The sequence below is a fragment of the Neopelma chrysocephalum genome, unplaced genomic scaffold (genome assembly GCF_003984885.1).
Source record: "Neopelma chrysocephalum unplaced genomic scaffold, ASM398488v2 Primary Assembly neopelma1_24, whole genome shotgun sequence".
Taxonomy (NCBI): Eukaryota; Metazoa; Chordata; class Aves; order Passeriformes; family Pipridae; genus Neopelma; species Neopelma chrysocephalum.
Genome location: NW_020897693.1, coordinates 26,096,848 through 26,109,149, shown reverse-complemented (window position 1 = coordinate 26,109,149; position 12,302 = coordinate 26,096,848). Strand labels below are relative to the sequence as shown.

General features: G+C 49.2%; 1 protein-coding gene across 1 annotated transcript in view; it reads right to left on the bottom strand.

Annotated features, from left to right (window-relative positions):
* Positions 1–12,185: 12,185 nt before the first annotated feature.
* The window catches only part of MEIS2 (Meis homeobox 2), a 124,364-nt gene continuing 124,247 nt past the window's right edge, over positions 12,186–12,302 (bottom strand). The window contains exon 7 of the mRNA XM_027674226.1: positions 12,186–12,302. This exon is cut by the window's right edge and continues 1,333 nt beyond it. The gene's annotated coding sequence lies outside the window, so the exon portion shown is untranslated.

The window sequence follows — 12,302 nt, the reverse complement described above, 5'->3', positions numbered from 1 at the left end:
GGGTGGGCTGCTTCCCCCTCCTTGAGGGCTCAGTGGGGACGGGGGGTGAGCAGCAGGCGGCTGTCCTGTGGTGGGGCCAGGTTCCTGCCGGAGGGCTGGTGTGGGGGATCGGGGGCGACCCGGGCTGGGGCTGCCGCAGCCTTCCCCCAGCACCATCACCCGCACCTCCCCGGTAGAGCAGGGGCTGCAGCCGTGGCTGTAAGGAGCCTCTTAATAAACCTCCGGGTCGATGATGCATCGCTCGCTAGTGAATCTTCGCAGGTTTATTTATTTTAACTAAATCGCCCGAATGGATCGCAGCTCTATGTTGACTCTGGTGAGAGGCGAGGCGGGGAGCCAGGGGCGGCAGAGCTGACAGGTCGCCCGGAGGTTGCGGCGTTTTGTGCGTGCAGTGACTCTCTGCAAATGCCCGCCGCCCTCTCCGGGAAAGGTTTCTCCCGCCCCAGTGACCGCCCCCTCCCTTTCCTCCTCCACCTCCCGCCAGCCCGGCCGCGGGCGCCCTTGTAAGGAAGAGCTGAGGGCGGGCACGGCCGGAGAGGAGCATCCCCGGCCAGGCCCCCTGGAGCGGCCGCCTCGCAAGGCTTGAGGGGACGAGGGAGGGAAAGGTGAAGACTGAGTGTTTCAAACCGGGGGAAAAAGCCAGTTAGTGGGTTCCTCAAGTTGACGGTCACTAGAGAGAGGTGAGGGTCAGAGGTCTCCCCGCCGGGCCCAGGGGAGCGCGAGATTCCCAGGGGGGTCCTCCCTCTGCATCAGGGGCAGCTGAGAAGGGAGCGGCCGCCGGCCGCCTCCGCCACCTCCGTGCGCAACGCTGATGGCAGAGCCAGCCCAGCGCTTCTCCTGGCCACTGAACTTCACAGCATTTCTCGTGTATATTCACGCTCACATCAGAGTCGAAGTTTGGGCCGCGGCGATGCGGGAGGCTGGGGGCGTCGCCCCGAGCCCGCGGATGCGCTGGTTCCGCACGGCCAGGGCGCCCAGCTTGACGGGAGCAGTGCCCTCCCGCCGAGTGCCTGAAGCCTTTGGGTGCCTTGCAGGTAAACACAGCAAACTCCCTGGGTACAAAAGCAGTCTCTATTTTTTGAAACCACACGGAGAAGTTGCAGACCACAGTCAGCAGGAGCGGTGCCACTGGCCTTCCCCAGTGGGCGCCGTGCCTGCTTTTCGTCACCTCTCAGGCATCCCCGGAGCCGCAGCCCGATCCCGGTGGACGACAGCCCTCTCCCCCAGGCGGCCGCGCTCCGCCAGGAGCGGGGCCGGGCGAGGCCGCGGGTCGGGCCGCCGGGCACCGCCGCACTGCTGCCCGGCACCACGCACCGCTGCCAGCCCCCTCTCCTGGAGCGCTGCTTGCTCAGATGTTTGCTTAGGCTTTTGTTCAGTTAAAAATAGTTTCATGCAGCAGTTTACCTGCCGTGGGTGGCGGCTGTCCGTGGGCTGTGCCAGGGAAGCTTTTTCTGGCGGAATCAATCATTTCCTTCGCCCTCGGATCTTTGATCTCTGCACGTAAATTAATTATAGTTGTATGCAGGAAACTGGCTCGCAGTCTTCTAAACCCAGCATTTTGCTGTCTGAAACACATGAAAAGGGAAAGTTTCTTTGTAGTCTAGCTGTAACAGGGCTACGTTACCAAAGCCAGATATTTTTTACGGTGACCCATTGAAGCGTATGTACTGTCAAAAATTATCATTACTCCAGTAGTCTTTACTTTTTTTTTTTTTCTTTGTATCTCGTTTATGTCCGTTTCGGTGTTGTACTTGCAATTTGCATATTATCCTAGTAAAATAATTGCTTTATAGCAGATTACTTGCAGCGGACATTTATTCTTCTTCTCCTGGTTCTATGGAGTTATTAAAAAGTAATGTGTGCCAAGACAATCAAGGAATATTTCCTAATTGAAGAGAAAAAATGGAACTGTCACGATTTTCCACTGTTTGTGAGCCAGTTCATGTGCTCAGGTTACACACACCTTTATATCACACCCAGACGTATGTACTGTATGGCTATGGTGCATATGCACACACGTACGCACACTCCTCTGCCACAGTTAGTTTCTATTTCTTACAAAGGTTAAAGAATAAATTGAAATCGAAGACAAATGAATTGACAGGAAAATGTATCACTTTTTTTCCGCTTTAATTTCTTCCCACATTGTAATGAACTGAGCCTTTAGCTAGGTGGGCAATTAACCACCCGGTGCCTGCTGCCCTATAACCATCACCCCGCTGTATAGTTTATGGGGTTGAAGTTTTTGAACAACTCCGTGTGCTTATTTTATTGTTGTGTGCGTGTGGGATACGTAATCTCCCGCATGTGCAGACCTATCAGATCTATATAGCGGATGTATAATTTTATAGTTTATCTTAGCCCAACTGTTCCTGGGTGACAAATCTCTCCGTCGCAGAGAGCACCGTCCTCATTTCAATACTATTTCGTTCTGGGAGCGTGCACGGTAATTCTTTACATCGAAATTGCTTCCCCTCTGGTTCCTGTATTTTAATTTAGTAAAGGACTGATTAGCTGTGTCTTTAAAAGGGCCAGGTCTGCGCTGGCTCGCAGCGTCACCTCTCACCTCTCCGCAGCCCCGGGCTGGGGTCACTGCGGGGACGCGGCGGGGGAGCTGGCAGCGCTGCTGCGGCTCCCGCTCCCGCCGCGCCTACCTGCGCGCCCCTCTCTGCGCCGCGCAGCGCCCCACGCCGCTGCTGAGCTGCTCCTGGGAGCAAATCCCCCGTCCCCCCCTTTGGAATGGGAAGAGCAGCCCGCCCTCCTCTGCCTCTGATACACCGCTGCTGGCGTGAATCATCGCGGAAACAACGGGAAGATGCAGCTCTGCTAGGCGAAAATAATTGTTTGGTTTATTTTAATTCGCAGCGACCTGATTTAATGGCACCCTTTCCTCTGACTTCGAGGGAGGGCCGGCCGGGGTCCATCGTGCTCTTTAAAGGCTTCGTGTAAACTTCTACGTATTGAAAGAATAACTTCAAAAACCTGTGTTTGATTGTATTCAGACGTGTGCCTAGCTCACATCGACTTGTGGATCCATTGAAGGTGTAAAGATCCGTTGATAACATGCAGGTCAAGTGTCCCTAAATCAGCAGATTATCCCTTCTCTGCCAAATCCTGGAAGTAGTTTAACGAGGGGAAAAATATTTTTCATCTGTAAAAGAGGGATGATTCATATCAAAGAGGAATTATATTTTAATAGGAGAGGCTACAATAAAAATCTCAGATCGCTTCAGAAAAGGTTTCACTCTGAACAAATGTTTCGAGTATGTTGGATCCTCATAAAATTACACTGTAGACTTTATTCTGACGATTACTGGAAAACATGCAATGCATACAAAAATACGAGCAAGAGAGGGTGGAAATGAATTTTTCGTAATCTGTGAACAGTGAAAGGAGCAAGTACGTTTTTAATAGTTTTGATCTTTATCAAATGATCGATGTAGATAAAGGCACGCACCTAATATTCAGGAAAACACAAATAATTTTAAGAAGTTACCTTTCCTTGACTGTACCGGTGAATTTACAGAACTGGTGTGGTGTAACCGCTTTGTTTATTTTTCTAACGTCTACCCAGATTCCAGCAATCCGCAGAGCAGTAACAGCTTTTTCCATGTGTTTATCATCGAGGTTGCAACAGGATTCGCCTCAATTGTTCTGCCTTTCTTGTGTTTTCCTTTCTTCCTTTTTCCGCATTTCGCAGATACATTCGCTTTTTTTTTTGCAAAAATAAACAGAGAATTTTTTAACAGCAATTTAAGATGGTAATGGTTACTGATCCCATTCTTTCCATCATAATCTTCAAGTGGTTTAAGATTAATGATAGGAGGTGTTTTAGCAAGGAGTGTGGGTTTTCTTCTCCAAAGACCATCGCTATGATAATTTACTTAAGATGTTGACAAGACTGTCAGTAAGACTAATTTTGTATTAAGCTGCGCTCTAGCAACTGTAAGTAAGCATTTGTTGTTTTTTTAAGCACACTGTATTTTTGAATGCCTTACTATGAATATTATTTGGTCTCCGCCTGATGGATTCGCAACTGTGATGATTCCCTCTGCCTTTGTTTCAAGAAGGGTGTCTTCTAGTATTCTGATAAATTTTCTCTTCCACCCTCCACCATTCCCTTTCACGCACATTTTTTAAAAGAAAATAAATTTGAGCAACTATTGTCTTTGTCCAGCAATGTCTTCTGCACAGCATTGTTTTGGCTGGACTCTGTCTAGGCACACCCCTGAACCAAAGAGACTAGACGCAGGTTTGAGTGCTGGGTTTGTGTGAATTTTTGTTGTTGATGTTGTTGGGCAAAATAACCCTTTAAACAGTAAATATGTAAGTGTATTACCTCAGGGTACGAGGAGGCTGGGGTGCATCCTTAAGCGCGGGCGGTGTATGACGTATTGTTGGCTCCCGAGCCGAGATCTGCCTTGGCCGACCCTCCCGGCACCCCGCACCGCCCCGGCCGGAGCGATTCCCCCCCAGCAGGCCGGGTCCCCGCACCCCGTGCTCTTGACCGGCTTTCCTCGCTCCTCCCCGGAGGAGCCGGGACCAGAGCCCCTCGGAGGAGCCCGCCCGGGCAGAGGGCTCGGTGCGGGCACGGAGGGCAGGCACGCATAGGTGAGCGCAGGACGGCGGAGGCAGGCGCGGAACAGCCTGCTCGCTCGGGGGGAAAAGTCTGGGGTGAGAGCCTAGCAGACTGGTCGATTTTACCCTTCTGTCGTGCTTTCAATAAACATGAAGCCGTGGCCTTACCTAGAAATTACCAGGGTCATCGGACACCCGTCTGGCAGTGCTTTATTGCCTTTTTCCCCCGGCGCCCCCGGCCAGGCACGCAGAGGGGGCGCGGGTAGCCACATTCGGGGGTCGGCCCTTGGGCACCACCCGTGGGCACCGCACGCGCTGCGGCCCGGCCCGGGGCTCGCAGAATGAACCGCGGGGGCTACAAGAGCACGTGCCACTTCCTCATCGGCCGCCCCTCTTCGCTGTCGGCAGCTCTGCGCTCGCACAGAAAGGAAAAGGGCAGCCTCGTAAACAGTTTGTATTACGATCGCCCAGGCCGAAAGGGAGGCGCAGAGCAGGGGGCACTTTACCTCCGCCTGCGCAGCCCCTGCGCCACGCGCTCCTTACCCCCGGCGCGCAGGGAAGCGCGCAAGGAAGCGCGGTCCGGGGGCACCTCCGCGGAGGAGCCGCGCGCCGACAGCAGGGGGCGCTCCGACGTTGCGCCTGGGAGCCCGCGCTGGCGCGCCGCGCGCCCGCACACGGACACGCGTGTGCACGGACATGGAACACACACACAGACACACACACGTGTGCGCACATACACGCACACAAATACATGTGTACACGCGTGTGTACACACACGTGTAGACACAGACACATGTGTACACACACAGGAGCACACACGCGTGTAGGTACACAAGCGTGAGCACACACACACATGTACACATGCACACACGGGTGCACAGGCACGCACACACAGCGTCACCCCCTCCGACCAGGTGTGCGCGTTACCGGGCGCTGAGCGCCCCGCGCGGATGTCTCCGTGTCGCTCTCCGTGTGCGTGCGTAGTATACATTATGTAACTTATTAAATACAGCGATGAATTGTCAACATTTTTTTCGCATGTTAGTTCCGCCGATCCGGGCAGGATTTATTTTCAGGTCTCGGGTCCCGGAGCTATAACGCGTGATTTCTTTGCCTTAAATAAAATTGGTCAAATGTTGACAACCTTTAAGCCGATCTAACACTCAAGATTACTGATGGGAAACTAATGAGAAAATATCAGATCGTCCGGCCCGGGGGCTCCTAATTAAATCTTAGCTGATTGAAAAATAAAAGCGGGTTCGGGGGCGTGGGGGAGGAGGGAAGAAGCTCCGGGCTGAACTTTAGCTCTCATTTTACGTGATATTTCCCCAGCCCATCCCTCCCTCCGCGCTTCCCCCCTCCCTCCCTCTGTAAAAAGTCTAATATTATTTCGCCGGTTATTTCGAGAGATCCGAACGCGGCTATCATTCCTTGCCCGGTAAATATTAAGGCCTTTAAGCAACGCGATTTAACTAATTAGAAAATTTACATCATTAAGTCTCAGGGAGAGAAAAAAGGAGAAACAAATCTGTCAGTCATTTTAAAAGAGACAGGCCCTATTGAAGTGTGAAGAAATCGGCTCTAATTCAAAAAGGCAATCGGGCAGAAAAAGCCCTCAACATTACCCTGCTAGTTATTAATCAGAAGGGGTTTCCCCCTCTCTCCTTCCCTGTAATGGTAAGAGCTGAAGCACATCGTTAGTTTCTCCCAAAGCTACAGCACAGTTTCCATTCAGGTTTTTTTGCCACTCTTCCATGTCCCCTATTAATAGCGAGTATTTGTCCATTCAAGGCTCATAGATTTGAAAATGTTTCAGAATTGGAGAGCCGCAGCAGCAAGAAATAAGAAAAAAAAAAAAAAGCTCCCGAACTCCGAATTCCCGCCTCAGTCAAATATGAGGACTGCGCTGCCCTGTCCCCCGCCCCCACTAACGGGAAAATAAAGCAAACCTGGTCGGTGAGAACCCGGTTATGGCTTTGTTTTCATTCCCTGCTTTGCACCCTCCATTTCTAAACACAGACACAAGCCTTAGAGGAAAGCAAATGCTCTTTTTTTTCTTTCTTTTTTTTTTTTTTTTTTTTTTTTTTTTTTAAGGGACTGGCTGTGTTTAGTGCCACGCACCAGGCTCAAGCAGGACAATACAAACTTGAGTGAAAATCGGAGCGATCGGGTTACTGATTCCAGGTCCTTAACGAAGTGGTGCGGGACTCTGATGGCCGGCGCGCCGCGCGGAAGGACGAGCTGGCGGTCCCGGTTTAGGGAGCACAGCTTGGGTGGCGTAACAGGGAGCTCGGGTGGTGGTGGAAGAAATGTAGCAGCTTGGTCCAAACCACAGAGAGGGTTACATGTCTCTCCCGCTTTCTCTTGTCTCCTCTTTCAATCGCGCTCTCTAATCCTCCCCTTGCAACTGTTCACAGTGGACTATAGTATAAATAATAAATACATCCTACTCTGCGTTTTCTCTCTCCTAATCTCGGAGAATCTGACAGTTGCTTTAATCAAAGGAGTTTACACTGGTTCTAAAGAAGTTTGCACTGGTTCTTCATGGAGCTAATTGAATGAATTTTAAACATATTTTGGACAAAACAAGGCGATAGGGGCCTATTTCTGATCTCACGGCCCGGGGACGATTTCTCCTGCGGCTCGAGGAATTAATTCCGTGTAAATGTGGTTAGGATCAGCCTCCTGATGGGGATTTTACTTGGTAGTAGCCCGTAAAGACACAGTATTTTGACAAGAAAAAAAAAAAGCGGCTCTGCCAAGCCTATTCCGGCTCCCATTCATTTGCGTCCCAGGGCTAACTTGTAGTCATCTCTGTATGCTTACAGAGATGTAAGGTCTTCACCAGGACCCGGCTAGCACTAGGTCTGCTTAAAGGGTAGGTGCCGGACGGGCGGGCGGGCGGCTCACTGTCCTCCCCGGGGACTCCCGGCCGCCGCCCCGCCGCGTCCTCGGCTCAGCACCCCCAGCCTCTCCGAGAGGGGGAGCGAGCATGGAGAAACAAGTGCTCCTAAACTGAAGCGTTCCTCCGTTCCTCCGTAAAACCAGATGAAAACCTGCCCTTGAGCCCGGTGGGTGCGCGGTAAGGCAGAGTTCCCTGACACAGCGAGAGGAGCTGATCGCAGTACGAAACGGAGAGGGGAGGGCAGAAGAGCCTGCGCCCTCCCACCCCTTTGCATCCGTTTGTCTTGCAGTTATTCAAAATGATTGAGTTTTCTGAAGAAGGTCCTTTAGAGAGAGAACAAAACCAGCAACAACCTCTTCCTCCAAAAACAACAAGAATATCAACCTGTCCACTGGCAAGGCTTCGGAGCTTAGAGGCATTATAGTAAAATTTATGGCGTCCTTAACAACTCCCAATAAAGGCATTAAAATTCCCTTTAATTGAGAAAACATTGATTTTTAACTCTGGAAAGAACGAACCCGTAATTTAATTGCAAGCTTTCACCGACAGAGCAGCATCTCAGGGAGGCCACATTCCATCTTTAATAGAGCCACTTTATGAAGTGATAAAAACAAAGAAAACCTGACAAACAGAGACAGTTCCAATTGCGCAAGAAAAGTTATCTGCTTTCCCTTTCCCTCTTCGCAGCTCCAAACTATCGCGCTCTTCTCTCCCCCTTCATCCCCCAGTCACAAAACACAAGTGTAAAAGCAAAGGGTTGGGGGTCCAAGGGAGAAGCAGTAGTCAATATCTTAAATAACGATTTGCTTTTACTAGGCAAGGAATGATGCCAAGAGTTTTAAGGGAACATTTTCACAAAATAGTAGACTCTTCTGAACAGGAAACTAATCAGATAAAACTTTCTTACTCTTCCTTGTTCGTTACAAAAATCATTGCTAAAGGGAAGGAAAGGGAAATCCCTTTCTGTCTTATTTCAGTATCGGGTTTTGGTATTACAGAAGAGTAAAGAAGTTTTTGTTTGGTGGTTTTTCATTGATCAGTCACTCTGAGCTAATGTAATTATCCTCATCAATAGAAGGCTGCAGAGAGAATCATTATGTGGGTGACATTGATAAATGATCACCCAAGAGCTGCCTTTTCTCTTGGGCACCCCCACATATGACCCTCCCACATACACAAGGTAGCCATAGAAACACCTTGAGATCGTCAAGCACTGCTGCAAATGGGAGAATGCAGAGAAAGAGAGAGAAATCCAACTTCACACACTTTCTATTCCTGTTGAAGCCTCTTTCCCATAGCACGGAGCCACTGAGCCGGGCTCCGCTCCGCTGTCCTGCACCGTGGGCACGCAGCCGGGGCCCGGCCCCGCGCCCTTTCACGGCACCATATTAAGTATTGGGGGGAGGGGGAAGTCTTATGGGGTTTGCCTCTGGCTTTTTTTGATCTGTTTTTTCCCTTTCTTTCTCTGTAAAAATTAAGCAATGAGGTTGCATGTACCATACGTATTCTACGCGCATTGCGTAACCGCCTAGTTTGAAAGTTGCTCTTGGAGATGCACAGCCACAATATTCACCCCGTCCCCAGTAGCGCGACTCTTAGACAAATGATTTAACCCAAATTAGTAGCAGTGATTTTTTTAGTCACAGGACTATACAAGAAGATTCTGTGTTTCTTACGACGGCAAAGATTAATTTTTTTTCCTCCGGCTGCAGCCCCCCATTTCATGCAAGCAAATTCTAAAATATTGAGAGCAGTAATTGATTCATAATGATCCATAAATCCATGCAAGGAATGGGGCGAGGGTGGGGGTTTTTTTGTTGTTTGTTTGTTTGGGGTTTTTTTTGGTTGTTTGGTTTTTTTTTTAATTATTCCTAAAGCTGCAAGTAAAGTAGGTTTGACACCGTGTGGGGATGAAGGGGAGGAGTTGTTTAGCCGTGCGGGGTCATTCATCATCACTGTCGCAGAGACTCTGCCCAGAGGAGCAACCTCCCTTCTGTCTGTCTCTTTCTCGCCACCAAAACTATTAATATTAAAATCTGCCTGCAACCCTTGCCCCCACCCTCCCCTCATCTCGCCCGGTCCTGCTCAGCCCTTAGCTGCTGGGCTGCCCAACCTGGAGCTGGCTCGCTTCCGCGCAGCGCCTGCGGGGTTGATTTTTCCCCAAATGCTGTCAGGAGAGTTAAAAATCCGGCCCCATTTCCTGTCAGCTGAATCCAGGGACGTGGCAGGGGAGATTTGTGGGGCACAGACACCCTCCCACGCCGTGGAGCCCTCTCTTGCCACTCCGCGCACCGCGGCGACGCGGTCGCGCCTGGGAAAAAGATTCGGGCGTTTTCCGGGCTCCATGGGATTTCTTCACAGCACGCGCATCAGGGGTATAGTGGGGCTAGTGGCTCCGGACCGGCCCCCGCAAAGGCGCCGCCAGGAGACCCTTACTCCCCTCGGGAAGCCTGGGGAGCCGCTGGAGGGATGGGCGAAACCTACCGGGAGAGTGGGTCCAGCCTGTGACCCCGCCGCACCCCTTTCCCTGCCCGGCCCGGCCCCGGCCCCTCCCCGCCCCCCCCCCCCCGACCCTCGCAAACCTGGTTGGGGGCAATTCTCTCTCCCTCGTTCTCTCTGCGGCTATGAGTGAAAGGGGGGCGCGCCCGGCTCCCCCCGGCATTTCCTCTTCGGCCCCGCGGTGCCCGCTCGCCGCGACGGGCAGGGCTCGGGCGGCAGCGCTGCCGGAGGTGCGCTCCCCTCCTCTCTTCGTTTAAAAGGCAGCAAAATCTGGAAGAAAAATCCCTCATTTATGGTGACTACAAGGCCCAGCCCAGACCCGATCGGCGAAATGGAAATTTGGGATTATAAACGTGTGTATGTAAACAAAAGGTGTTTCTTCTGTTACCCTTCTTTTCCCACAGCATAAGCAATTTTTATTCAGACTCGAGTATTTTCTTTAACACTATACCGCTGTCAAAACATTATTCCCGTTTTGTTTGCTTTTGACAGCTGAGAGGTTCTTAAAAATAACAAAATCGGAACCTTCCATGCTAAACAGTAAATCTCAGATGGAGAAATCTCTGCACGATATTGTACCTCGGATTTCAGCAAGACATCTCACGGAAAGCACAGCCCAAAAGGGTGAGAAAAAAAAAGAAAGAAAATAAAAGACAACACAGCAATGCACATATTTAGTTCATTATAAAAACAAATAATCTACTATGGTTAAATTCTTCCCTGTCCTTCTACCAGTGTGAGGACCTTTTCTAACATTTCTCCTCAAATTGTAGAGAAAAGATCTGAATGGAAATAAGGTCCTGATTAAAAAAAAAAAATTGAAAGCCTTCCCTTTAAAGTGCTAACACAAATAATCTTGCCTTCATGTTTTCCGCATCCACAAAAACCAGAAATTTGGAAATGGGAACCCAGGGTGTGCTCTTCTTACACGACTGAAGGGTTGATGTGATTTTAACCACGACAGAGTTAACCAAAGCCAAGTAGGGAATTATCATCTTAATTTCATACGAATGCCTTATAAATGATGCCCACAAAACAGGACCCGAGTGCTAAAAAAATCCTCACACCCATTCCACTGGCATCGTCCCTTCTGTTGCGAGCAGTGTGGGTCCATTTACTCAGCTCAGAAATTAAACATTCACTGTGAGGCTGAGCCTCTTTCCACATTCCAGAGGTAAAAGTTGTCACTCAAAGTTTTCAATAACACCCCGGACAGTGGGAATGACGAGGAGGAGGAAGGAGAAGGCTTACAAATTTACAGATGTTGAAGTCAGTAACTTTTGTTTCCTAGAAAGTTGAGGAAGCCCTTTACAAACCCTTTCTCACTCCTCATCTCCCAGAAATAAAGGTAGTTTTCCCCTGCTCTTTGGGCCCCATCCTGCTCTTGCTGACTTAACCGTGCCACCGAGGACAGTGAGAGGCTGCTGACAGTGAGAGGCTGCTGTTTCTAACAGTGCTCGTCTTCCCATTTCAAACTCTCCTTTAGTTGCTTCAAAATGCCTTAAGCTTTTGTGTGAGTAAAACCAAATCTTCACCCATGATTCTGCTCCAGCTATTTATATACAAAATGTCAAATCAACATTTTCCCTCATTAGCTGATGGTTTGTTGTTTTGGTTTTTTTTGTTTGGTTGTTTTTTTTTCTTCTGAAAACAGCTGAAGACAAGAAAAGCAGTAAAAACCATCTCATAAGATAGATTACACAATCCTCACACAGGAAAAATTCCCATTAAACTCAAAGCTTCTTTTCTCTTCCTAAAACTTTCAAACCTACTCCTGCAATAAGGCCGTTCTTCCCCTCTGAGCTAAATACCTGGAGTTAAGGTCTGTGGTGGTTATGAATGCACGCACACATACATGTAACACACATGGGGTTAGTTGTCTCATGTCTGGACCTTCACAACTCAAACTCAGCTAAAATGTTATTAGCAGATAGTATGGATATTAGACACATCTCTCTGAAATGCAAGATGGTGAGACAATATTTCAGATTTTGCTTAGTCTGGTATAAATCTAATATCAATAATCAGCAGAAATATATAACCTCAGATGTCCTTTCATTCAACTATTCTATTAATGCAATGACAAGCTTGTTTCTGATTTTTCCAACCTTTCTTCTCAATGCTGATAAAAAATGTGTTCAAGACATCTCTCCCGATAACTTCACATTCTCCTAAAAATAATTAAAAACACAAAAGCCTAACAAAAAATCAAAAATGAAATATTTATTACCGCATTTTGTGACTTAACACCTTTTTTTTCTTTTTGAAACATAACGTCACAGTCCTCATACAAGTATTTTAATGTAAATTTTGACAAAGC